We start from the raw sequence: 10951 nt of genomic DNA, 5'->3' as shown, positions 1-10951 counted from the left end.
AACCGATTTTTTTAGGCTATATGGCAGTAAAAATACGTTATTTAAAAGGGGGGTTATAAGGGGGCCTGAATTAAATAAATCGAAATATCTCGCTTATTATTGATTTTTGTGAAAAATGTTAAATAACAAAAGTATCTTTAAAAATGATTTCTGATAAGTTTTATTCTTTGAAAAATTTTGATAGGACTGATATTTAATGAGATAAATAAGTTTTGAAATTAAAATAACTGCAATCTAAGGCGGTATAATGAAATAAAAAACAACAATCGAAAGCTATGAAACATAACCTACAGATAATGTTTCTGTGTTTGTATGAAGTAATATCGGAAGCTAAGTTAACCGATTTGTATAATTAATTATTATTTCATCATTGGAAAGTGTAGTTTCTCTAGATGGACATAATGCTATAATATTATTACAGTAACTTCTGAGTGAATCGAGGACAGGTAAGATTAAAATAGCTTCTTATGCACAGAAAACTTGATAGGCTATTCTGTACATTCGTTTCCTGTATTTCCTAAAATAATTTTTATCTACACATTCATTTTTATCTCAGAGAATTAACGAACAACGAGAGTGTATTGATTTAGTATGCAGTAATAGTACGTTAGCTTAGCAATACATTATTTTATAATTCAAATTTTAACTATGCTCAATTGAATCGTGTTAAAATACATAAAATATATAGGCTATGCAATAAATGCAATGCAAAAAAATTGGGTAATGAGCCAAGTAGATTATGTTGCGCTGTTGTAAAAGCTGTTCCTCCTGAGATTCAAGAGCCCCCACAAATTAAAAACTTTCTAATTGGAGTACATCCGTTATCAACACACTTTTTTGTAATACAGTATAATATAATATAATATAATATAATATAATATAATATAATATAATATAATATAATATAATATAATATATAATATAATATAATATAATATAATATAATATAATATATAATATAGTATAATATAACATAATATAATATAATATAATATAATATAATATAATATAATATAATATAATATAATATAATATAATATAATATAATATAATATAATATAATATAATATAATATAATATAAAATATAATTTAATATATAACATAACATAATAATAAATCTGTAGCCAAAATTTTCCCGGTAATTTTCGCTTTTCCAAAAATAATTGGTAATAACAATTAAGAAACATATTAAAGGAATTGTCATTGCACCAAATGAGTGGTCTCTAGATCAAAATGATCGCATTTCAATTTTTTAAATACAATTTAAATTAAGTAACATATTAAACGATTTATCCTTCTATCAAACACGAATGTTCCCTGGATCAAACGTCCTATTTTAATTATGTAATTACTTTATATTTATTTCTAACGGGTGCAGCGGAGCGCACGGGTACGGCTAGTCTGTAATATATTTTTTACTCTTAAAACTCAAGAATAATGGTATTTTACAAACAACTTCAAATTAGTGTAATTCTGGAAATACTGAGATTAGGACAAATGCTTATATGACATTTTTTGCTCAGAACGGCTTCGGAAATAAGCTCCATAAGGAACGGTAAATCCTCGTGAATCACCCTGTATGTCTCCGCCATCGCCTGGATTTGAACTCGGTTCTGCGTCTGCCTTATGTCAATGCTTGTCAACTGAAGGCGGCTGAGAATATTATAGAATATGCCAAGTCAAAATTGAGTAAGAAAATGTTGTGAAAGGGTAGGTTGGAGCAAAACAAGGAAGGATAAGCATGAGAAAGTGATTGGATAAAAAGGAAGAGAGGATATATTAATTACGTGTGAACAAGGAGACAGCAACAAGATGCAGTGCTCACAAGAACCCTGATCGGTCGTACGGCACGAGGACGTCCGCCTGTTGCAATCTGAGCATTCCAGGCCCGAGACTCCTTCCTCCATCTCCGGACCCAGCTCGTCTATGTCCTCTAAAAAAATTATCATTTTTGTAGCATATTTTAATACCTGTATACTTATATTGTAAAACAGAATTAATTATTTAAAATTGAGTTAATTCATTTAATTTTATATTAGTATTAGTATTTTATATTTATATTATATATTTATATTAATGTTAATAGAAAAAATTCATTTTAGTTTTTTAATAAATCAAGGCTATTAGAGTTTGGATAATCTTTAACTTATTAACTAAACAAAATTAAAAAAAATGTTGGTACTCACATTAATGAGATGGATAAGCCTGCCGATTCTTGCACAGTTGTTCTATATTTGGATGTATGCTGGTAAGCTTAAGTCGGAGATCGTCACATACATCAAGTCGATTTCGTTACTTTGTTTTTATTAGAGTTAGTGATGAAACCCTTTCTCACACAGATACATGAAAGCAAACTGAAATGTAATGTGTAAAGCACCATTGTACAGTTCACTATATTCTCTTTTCACTTGTGATGAGGTCCAGAAATTAACCATACTTTCCGCTTGGAACTTCATTTTAAGTCCGGTGTCATTCGAGAGTTCAGTTAACTGTTCTCTTTCACTCAATGAAAGTTTATTTTCAATGTCGCAATGAAAGAGATCACGAACCCATGAAAATGCGTCATATTTACTTGGAAAATAAGTTTCAAATTGTGACCTCAGAGTATCGAAATGCGAACATATGTCATTTCATAATTCTTTGCAATAACGAGATCAATTTCAACCAAAAAAGACTCTGAGGTTGGAAATTGTGAAAAAAATCATCTGTTTTACGGATATGACTCACAAACCAAGTTTCCTCTCGAACACCTTTATTGTCTCATGCGCATTGAGAACATCAAAGAATTACCTTGTAGAGAGAGGTTTAGTTCGTTTAGATATGCCAACGTACTTAGCCACATGTCATCAGCTGATGTGCAGGGAAAAGATGGCGAAAAACACCGTTCATAGTACTGTGAGTCCTACTTTTGTTGCTGAGAGTAGACTGGGAAGTCGATAAACAGGTAGGGTAGTAAATTTCATAAAATGTCAGTATTGGGAGAAAAAGTGAAAGGTGATTGCCATGTGATATTTCCAAACTCTGAGATTTTCAGCTATAGTGTGATATGCAATTCGTTTGAATTTTATTTTTTCTTCTGTCCTTTTTGAAGGACCACAAGGGCAGACCTCGAGGGTCCGCGGACCATAGTTTGAGAAACGCTGCTGTAAGGGCTTCAGTATCGACTATATCTCTAGTGCAGTGAAATAAACGGATGATTAAATTATTATTAGGGATAGTTGTGATCATGAGGAACGCAGATATACAGCCACACATTTTTATCAAGATAAGTTGGCTAACATCAAAAGTGTGATTATTGTGTAAGAATTTCTACTTCATCAATGTTCTTAATCTCTGACATTCCTCGAATCGACTGTCAAATTTGAAGGTAAGATTTCTGTCCGCCCACGGAATAGGTGGCTCTTGAGATTACACTACCAGATCATGTCAACTTTAAATAATAATAATAATAATAATAATAATAATAATAATAATAATAATAATAATAATAATAATAATAATAATAATAATAATAATAATATTTTATTGCCAGAACAAAGATACATATTTCTTTTTTTATATAAAAAGAAAGAAGAAGTTACATACTCGTGCTCAGGGAGCATTCCACATAATGTTAAGACATTTTATTGAATAACGGAGTATCAAGTAAAAAAAAAAAAGAAGAAACACAGATATCACAATAATTAAACTTTAAACTTTCTCTCTAATCAGCAATTTTAATTGATTTTTTTAAATAAGGAGCATTAGAAAATTGTAGGCCTATGTTTGTGAATTTAGCTATTATCATGTTATAAAGCCTTGGACCGAAGTTGCTACTGTGATTATGTGCTACAGTTGTGATACATTTAGGCATGTGTTGTCTGATCTTTTGGTTTTATATTCATGTGAATGTAAATTAAATATGTTTCTGTGTTTATGTACGAAATTCAATAATGCTTTGTTATAAATTTGATGGAAGTTAAATATTTTAAATTCTGAATACAGCAGCTCTGAAAGCTATTAAGGCATGTCTGTAGCAGAGTGGCGGACTGCTCGGTAACCAGAAGGGCTGTTACTACAGCTGACCCGTGTTAGCCCGCTGGCCTTCCTTCCAGGCTCCATCCCCGGCCAGGTCTTTGTGGTGCACAAAACAGACGTTGTATAGGGTTTTCTCGAGGTGCTCCCTCTCTTATTCTTCTAACACTCTCCGCTCCCCTTCACTTCGTGTATCCCTGTAATAGTAGTCTAATCACAGGCTGGGGTGACAATGTGTGTTTCCGATACTGATCTAGCTCTCAGGGCTCGGGGCTCGAGTTCGCCAGTAGCCGATGGGATCTTATTTGCAGGGCTACAAGTATCCATCCCAGATCCAGCCCTCGAGAAATCAATGAATCAATTACTACACCTCAAAGTTAGATTTTCTAAAAAATCTTTTAAAATCTCAGATGAAAAACGTGCCTGATGGGGACATTTGTATTTGCGTTTCACCTTCTAATATATTGTGACAGCGACGTGAGAATCGAACTCACGACCAGCGTCCCGCAAGAAAGCAGATCGCACAGGCTCCACGGAACATTGAGTGACGTCGCGCGGTGGAGAGAAGAGAGAGGGTGTATTACGTTACGCGACGAGTCTGCGCGCAGCTGCTACTTAACGCAGTGAATGTGGAACGACCTTCTCGATTATTCCAGGAGTCTGTCGATGTAGAGATATTGAGATAATTCTCTACACACCTGTAGAAGGATCTCGCAACTATGATTTTGCTATAAAAGAGCAGGCGCCAGCGAACTAGACAGAGTTTTCAGTTACTCAGTCAGTGAGAAAGCCAGAGCAAGCAAGCCAGCCGGAGTTCGACTCGAGTGTGCGTCCGCATCTGCGTCAGCATCCGAAGGCCTGAGTTCGAGTGCAGTGGACCGCAGTTGGAGGGACCTGAGTTCGAGTACAGTGAACTGTCTCTGAAGGTCTGTGGTTCGAGATACCGTGAACTCGAGTGACTGAGATAGAAGAACTGTGAACTGAGAACTGGTAGTTCTGATTTGTAAATAGTGCTTTGTAAATATTAGTTTAGATTAACAGTTCATTGTTGTGCGTAATAGTCCAAGTAAATTGTCATTGTCGTCGGTGGAGTGCTATAACGAATACGGTGTTGAGTGGAGATCCAATTGTTGACGAGAGCGTTTAAGGTGAATTGTAGAAAGGAATTATTGTTGTGACGAATAAATTACATTGTTGTAACTAATAAAATTTACATTGGTGTCAGAATCGGGATATTATCGACAATGGAGAACCTACAGCAGATCCTGCAAGCCATCGCGGAAATGAAAGCAGAAATGAAAGACGAAATGAACAAGCACATCAGTGAGGTGAAAAGTGATATAAGTGACGTGAAAGCAGAAATGAAAGACGACATGAACAAGCACATCAGTGAGGTTAAGAACGACATAAGTGAAGTGAAAGGCGACATAAGCGGAGTGAAAAATGACGTCACTACGCAAATTGAAAGCGTTTCGGCCCACGTAGATGGAATTGTCGCCATCGTGAAAGACGAACTTAAGGCCGATTTGGACAACCTAAACAAGAATTTTACAACTATAAACGAGACAGTAGCCGAGTTGAGACAGGATGTAGACCATTTCGACGGCAAGATCCGCGATCTCGAACGTCGTCAAGAGGAAACGTGTGTGCTGATGGACCAACATGCTGTAGAAAACAAGCACATCCTCGCGTTGGTGGATCGCCAGGCTAGAGAACAGAAACAGATAATTGCCGAGGAAGTTCAACGGGCCGTGGAAAGATCGACGTCAGAATTGAGGACCTCATGTAGTGGCCATGTGGAACCATCGCCCTCAGCCAGACATCACAACGTCAAGACGCCAAAGTTCGACGGTACGACGTCTTGGGCGATATTCCGTCGCCAGTTCGAGGCCACCGCAGCACATAATGGGTGGACCCCAGCGGAGAAGACTACTCAGCTGCTGACCGCGCTTCAAGGACAGGCGTCGGAGATTCTTCACAGCGTTCCAGAAGTTGGGACAGCCGCTGAGATAATGGCGGCCTTGGAGGGACGTTATGGTGACCATCAACTTGCGGCAGCGTTCAGGACCCAACTGAAAACGAGGGTCCAACAGTCAGGCGAGTCCCTGCAAGAATTCGCGATGGCGGTGGAACAACTGGCTCATAAGGCTCTCAGGGGCCTACCTAATGACTTCATCGCTGGAGAGGCGGCCTACACCTTCGGCAGCGGAGTTCGAGACCCGGAAATAAAGCAACAGCTACTCTTGGCAGAGCATCGCACCATCAATGCAGCTCTGGCGGCGGCCCTCAGGATGGAGGCAGCCAAGTTGACGGGGAACGTCTCGGCATCGCACCGGATTAGGAGCGTCGCGGCGGCCGACGTCGAGGAACGTCAACCGAAATCACCCGAGCGACGAAGACGAGGATTGCCTACCTGCTGGTCCTGCGGCGAGCCTGGGCACCTGAGGAGGGACTGTGACCGATCTGGTCACAAACAGGAAAACTAAAAGGGGCCGATGCGATGAGGGGCACGTCGGCGCCGTCATCACCATCCCCTCGGCTGATCTTGAAGACGGTTAACAGAAGATGCGACGATGGGCTGATTGCTGACGGATGGATAAGAGGCCGCCCATGCAGAGTACTGGTAGACACCGGGGCGTCGCTCACTATCGCCAGACCGGAAGTCGTGCGTGGCCTACCTGGGAGGACGCCGCTGCGCCGGTATGAGCTACGTACTGCCTCAGGCGAGAACCTGCCCATCCAAAAGGAGGTTTTCCTGGATCTGACATTGGGAAAGAGGAGACTGGAGATGTGGGTGTTCGTCGCCAACATCACTGAAGACGTCATCCTGGGACTCGACGCCATGCGGATCTTCGATGCAACGGTGGATGTCAGGCGCCGTATCCTGCGGTTTGGTCAGGATGAAGTGTTCCTGAGGGACGTCGAAGACCAACCCATTGCAAGCAGACTCACCTTGGAGAATCATGTGACAATCCCGGCAGGCTGCGAGATGGTGGTGACGGCAAGACTGGACGGACAGCCGAAGAGAAACCTGCTCCTCGATTCGCAAACAACTCCGATAGATGGGGTTTATGTGGCCAGATCCCTACTCCCGAATCAGAAGGTGGTACCGGTGAGGGTCCTGAATGTCACCAATCGGGACAAGGAGGTGCCTAGTGGAACTGTACTAGGTAGCGTCGAGCCGGTGGTGTCTGTGACGTCGCTGGCAGAAAACGAGGAGTGTCACCGACCACATCCAGATCTAGACCCATCACTGAAAGAGCTGGCTCGAGAATTGCCGGCGAATTTAAGCAAAAGAGAAAGAAGACAAGTCCACGATCTACTGACAGAGTTTCAGGACGTGTTCAGTCTGTCTGAAAACGACTACGGGAGAACGGAGAAAGTTCAGCACCGCATTGACACCGGAAATGCTCGCCCAATCAGACAACCTCCTCGACGCGTCCCTCTAGCTAAACAGAGGGAGATTGACAGCCAACTGGAGGGCATGAAAGAAAGAGGGGTCATCGAGGAATCCGACAGCCCTTGGTCATCACCTGTAGTGCTGGTGAAGAAGAAGAATGGGGACCTGCGTTTCTGCGTGGACTACAGAAGACTGAATGACGTCACCAGGAAAGACTGCTTTCCCCTCCCACGAATTGACGACACCTTGGACACCCTGGCCGGAGCAGAGTGGTTCTCGACGTTGGATCTCAAGTCAGGATACTGGCAGGTGGCGCTACATCCTGAGGACAAGGAGAAAACGGCATTCTCTACAGGCCAGGGACTATGGCAGTTCACCGTTATGCCGTTCGGCCTCTGCAACGCCCCGGCTACATTCCAGAGACTAATGGAGTCTGTAATGAGAGGCCTGACATACGACACCTGTTTGCTGTACCTTGATGACGTCATCGTGGTGGGCAAGACTTTCGGCGAACAGCTGTTGAACCTGAGGAAAGTGTTCGAGAGACTGCGACAGGCCAGACTGAAGTTGAACCCGAAGAAATGTCATCTATTCCAGAAGAAGGTCAACTACTTGAGACACGTAGTAGGGACCAACGGAGTGGCCACGGACCCGGAGAAGCTACAAGCCGTCAGAGGATGGCCGAGACCGAGGGACAAGCAGGAGCTGCGCCGCTTTCTCGGCCTCTGCACTTATTACAGAAGGTTCGTAGCTGGGTACGCCAACATCGCTAAGCCTCTAACCCAGCTGACCGAGGAGAAACGACAATTCCAGTGGACAGACGAGGCGGAGTCATCCTTCCAGTCGCTGAAAGAGGCGCTCTGCACTGCTCCTGTACTGGGATATCCCATCCCTGGAAGGAAGTTCACGCTCGACACGGACGCTAGCAACGTAGGCATCGGCGGAGTACTCTCTCAGGAACAGGACGGGCAAGAGAGGGTGATTGCCTACTTCAGCCGAACACTATCCAAGGCTGAGAGAAACTACTGTGTGACGCGTAGAGAACTTCTTGCCATTGTGGAAGCCCTGAAGCACTTCCACAAATATTTGTATGGCCAGGAATTCCATCTGAGGACAGACCATTCTGCACTCACCTGGCTATTGGGCTTCAAGAATCTGGAGGGGCAGACCGCCCGTTGGGTTCAACGTCTGCAGGAGTACAACTTCACCTCTGAACACCGACAAGGGAAGAAACATTCCAACGCTGATGCCCTGTCACGACGTCCGTGCCCGGATGGCTGCAAACACTGCCTGAAAGTAGAAGATCGGGATGGCGCCCACGCAGTCCGAGCAATTGCCGCCCAGCCGAGCCCAGGATGGGATAACGCCGCCATAAGGAGGGAGCAGCTGGAGGACCCAAACATTGGACAGCTACTGCGTGATGTGGAGTCCGGCCAGAGACCAGTATGGGCCGATATCGCCAACCGTAGCACCACTTACAAGAGCTACTGGGCCCAGTGGGAATCCTTCACTGTCAAGGACGGTATCCTGAAGAGGATTTGGGAGTCGGCCGATGGAAGGACCCGCATAGAACAACTTGTCCTGCCCAGGAGCAAGGTGAAGGAAGTGCTGGAGGAGACTCATGCTGGAGTGACTGGAGGCCACCTGGGAGCCAACAGGACGCTGGACAAGTTAAGGCAGAGGTTCTATTGGTTGCATGAGAGAACCGACACGGAACAATGGTGCCGAAGATGCGACACCTGTGCAGCCAGTCGCGGACCAAGGACCCGCAGCAGGGGAGCCATGCAGCAGTACAACGTGGGAGCTCCTTTTGAGAGGATCGCCATCGACGTTGCTGGACCGTTCCCGGTCACGGATCGCGGGAACCGCTACCTGCTAGTGGCCATGGATTACTTCACAAAATGGCCAGAGGTGTACGCGATTCCCAACCAAGAGGCTTCGACAGTGGCCGACGCGCTGCTTGACAACTTCATCTGCCGATTCGGGGTGCCCCGGGAATTGCATAGCGATCAGGGGCGCAACTTCGAATCCAACCTGATGGGAGAATTGTTCGAGCGTCTGGGGGTGCATAAAACCAGGACCACTCCCCTCCATCCACAGTCCGATGGTATGGTGGAACGCTACATCAAAACCTTGGAAGAGCATCTGCGGAAGGTGGTGTCCAACCATCAACGAGACTGGGATGCCAGAGTCCCACTGTTCCTCTTGGCCTACAGAGCTTCGGTCCACGATACAACAGGGATGACACCGGCAAACATGGTCTTCGGGAGAGAGCTGCGCCTGCCCTGTGATCTGCTGTTTGGCACGCCACCCAGCGCCGACCAGCCAGCAACTGACTATGTGGCAGAACTCACCGAGAAGTTGAATGGAGTTCACCAACTGGCCAGAGAGCACCTCAAAATGGCCAGCGACAGGATGAAGGTGCGCTACGACAGATTGGCCAACTCTGCAGGATTCCAGGAGGGCGACCTGGTGTGGCTGTATCGACCTACCAGGACCAAAGGGAAATCACCAAAGCTGCAGCGTGCCTGGGATGGACCATACCGCGTGGTGACCCGGATCAACGACGTGGTGTACCGGATCCAGCGACAACCTCGAGGGAAGATGATGGTGGTGCATCTGGACCGATTAGCAGCCTACCAAGGGACTGCCCGGGACGAGCAGCCCTAAGGAGGGGGCAATGTGACAGCGACGTGAGAATCGAACTCACGACCAGCGTCCCGCAAGAAAGCAGATAGCACAGGCTCCACGGAACATTGAGTGACGTCGCGCGGTGGAGAGAAGAGAGAGGGTGTATTACGTTACGCGACGAGTCTGCGCGCAGCTGCTACTTAACGCAGTGAATGTGGAACGACCTTCTCGATTATTCCAGGAGTCTGTCGATGTAGAGATATTGAGATAATTCTCTACACACCTGTAGAAGGTTCTCGCAACTATGATTTTGCTATAAAAGAGCAGGCGCCAGCGAACTAGACAGAGTTTTCAGTTACTCAGTCAGTGAGAAAGCCAGAGCAAGCAAGCCAGCCGGAGTTCGACTCGAGTGTGCGTCCGCATCTGCGTCAGCATCCGAAGGCCTGAGTTCGAGTGCAGTGGACCGCAGTTGGAGGGACCTGAGTTCGAGTACAGTGAACTGTCTCTGAAGGTCTGTGGTTCGAGATACCGTGAACTCGAGTGACTGAGATAGAAGAACTGTGAACTGAGAACTGGTAGTTCTGATTTGTAAATAGTGCTTTGTAAATATTAGTTTAGATTAACAGTTCATTGTTGTGCGTAATAGTCCAAGTAAATTGTCATTGTCGTCGGTGGAGTGCTATAACGAATACGGTGTTGAGTGGAGATCCAATTGTTGACGAGAGCGTTTAAGGTGAATTGTAGAAAGGAATTATTGTTGTGACGAATAAATTACATTGTTGTAACTAATAAAATTTACAATATTGACACAATCGCTTCAGTCACTCAATCTTATGAAAATAAAGAGTGCTTTTCTGATATTTTATACAGGAACATCATTTTATTTTTACTTGCATTTTTATTGT

Source organism: Periplaneta americana, unplaced genomic scaffold, assembly GCF_040183065.1.
Source record: "Periplaneta americana isolate PAMFEO1 unplaced genomic scaffold, P.americana_PAMFEO1_priV1 scaffold_21, whole genome shotgun sequence".
Classification (NCBI taxonomy): domain Eukaryota; kingdom Metazoa; phylum Arthropoda; class Insecta; order Blattodea; family Blattidae; genus Periplaneta; species Periplaneta americana.
The sequence above is the reverse complement of the archived record's forward strand: the minus strand, read 5'-3'. Positions refer to the sequence as shown.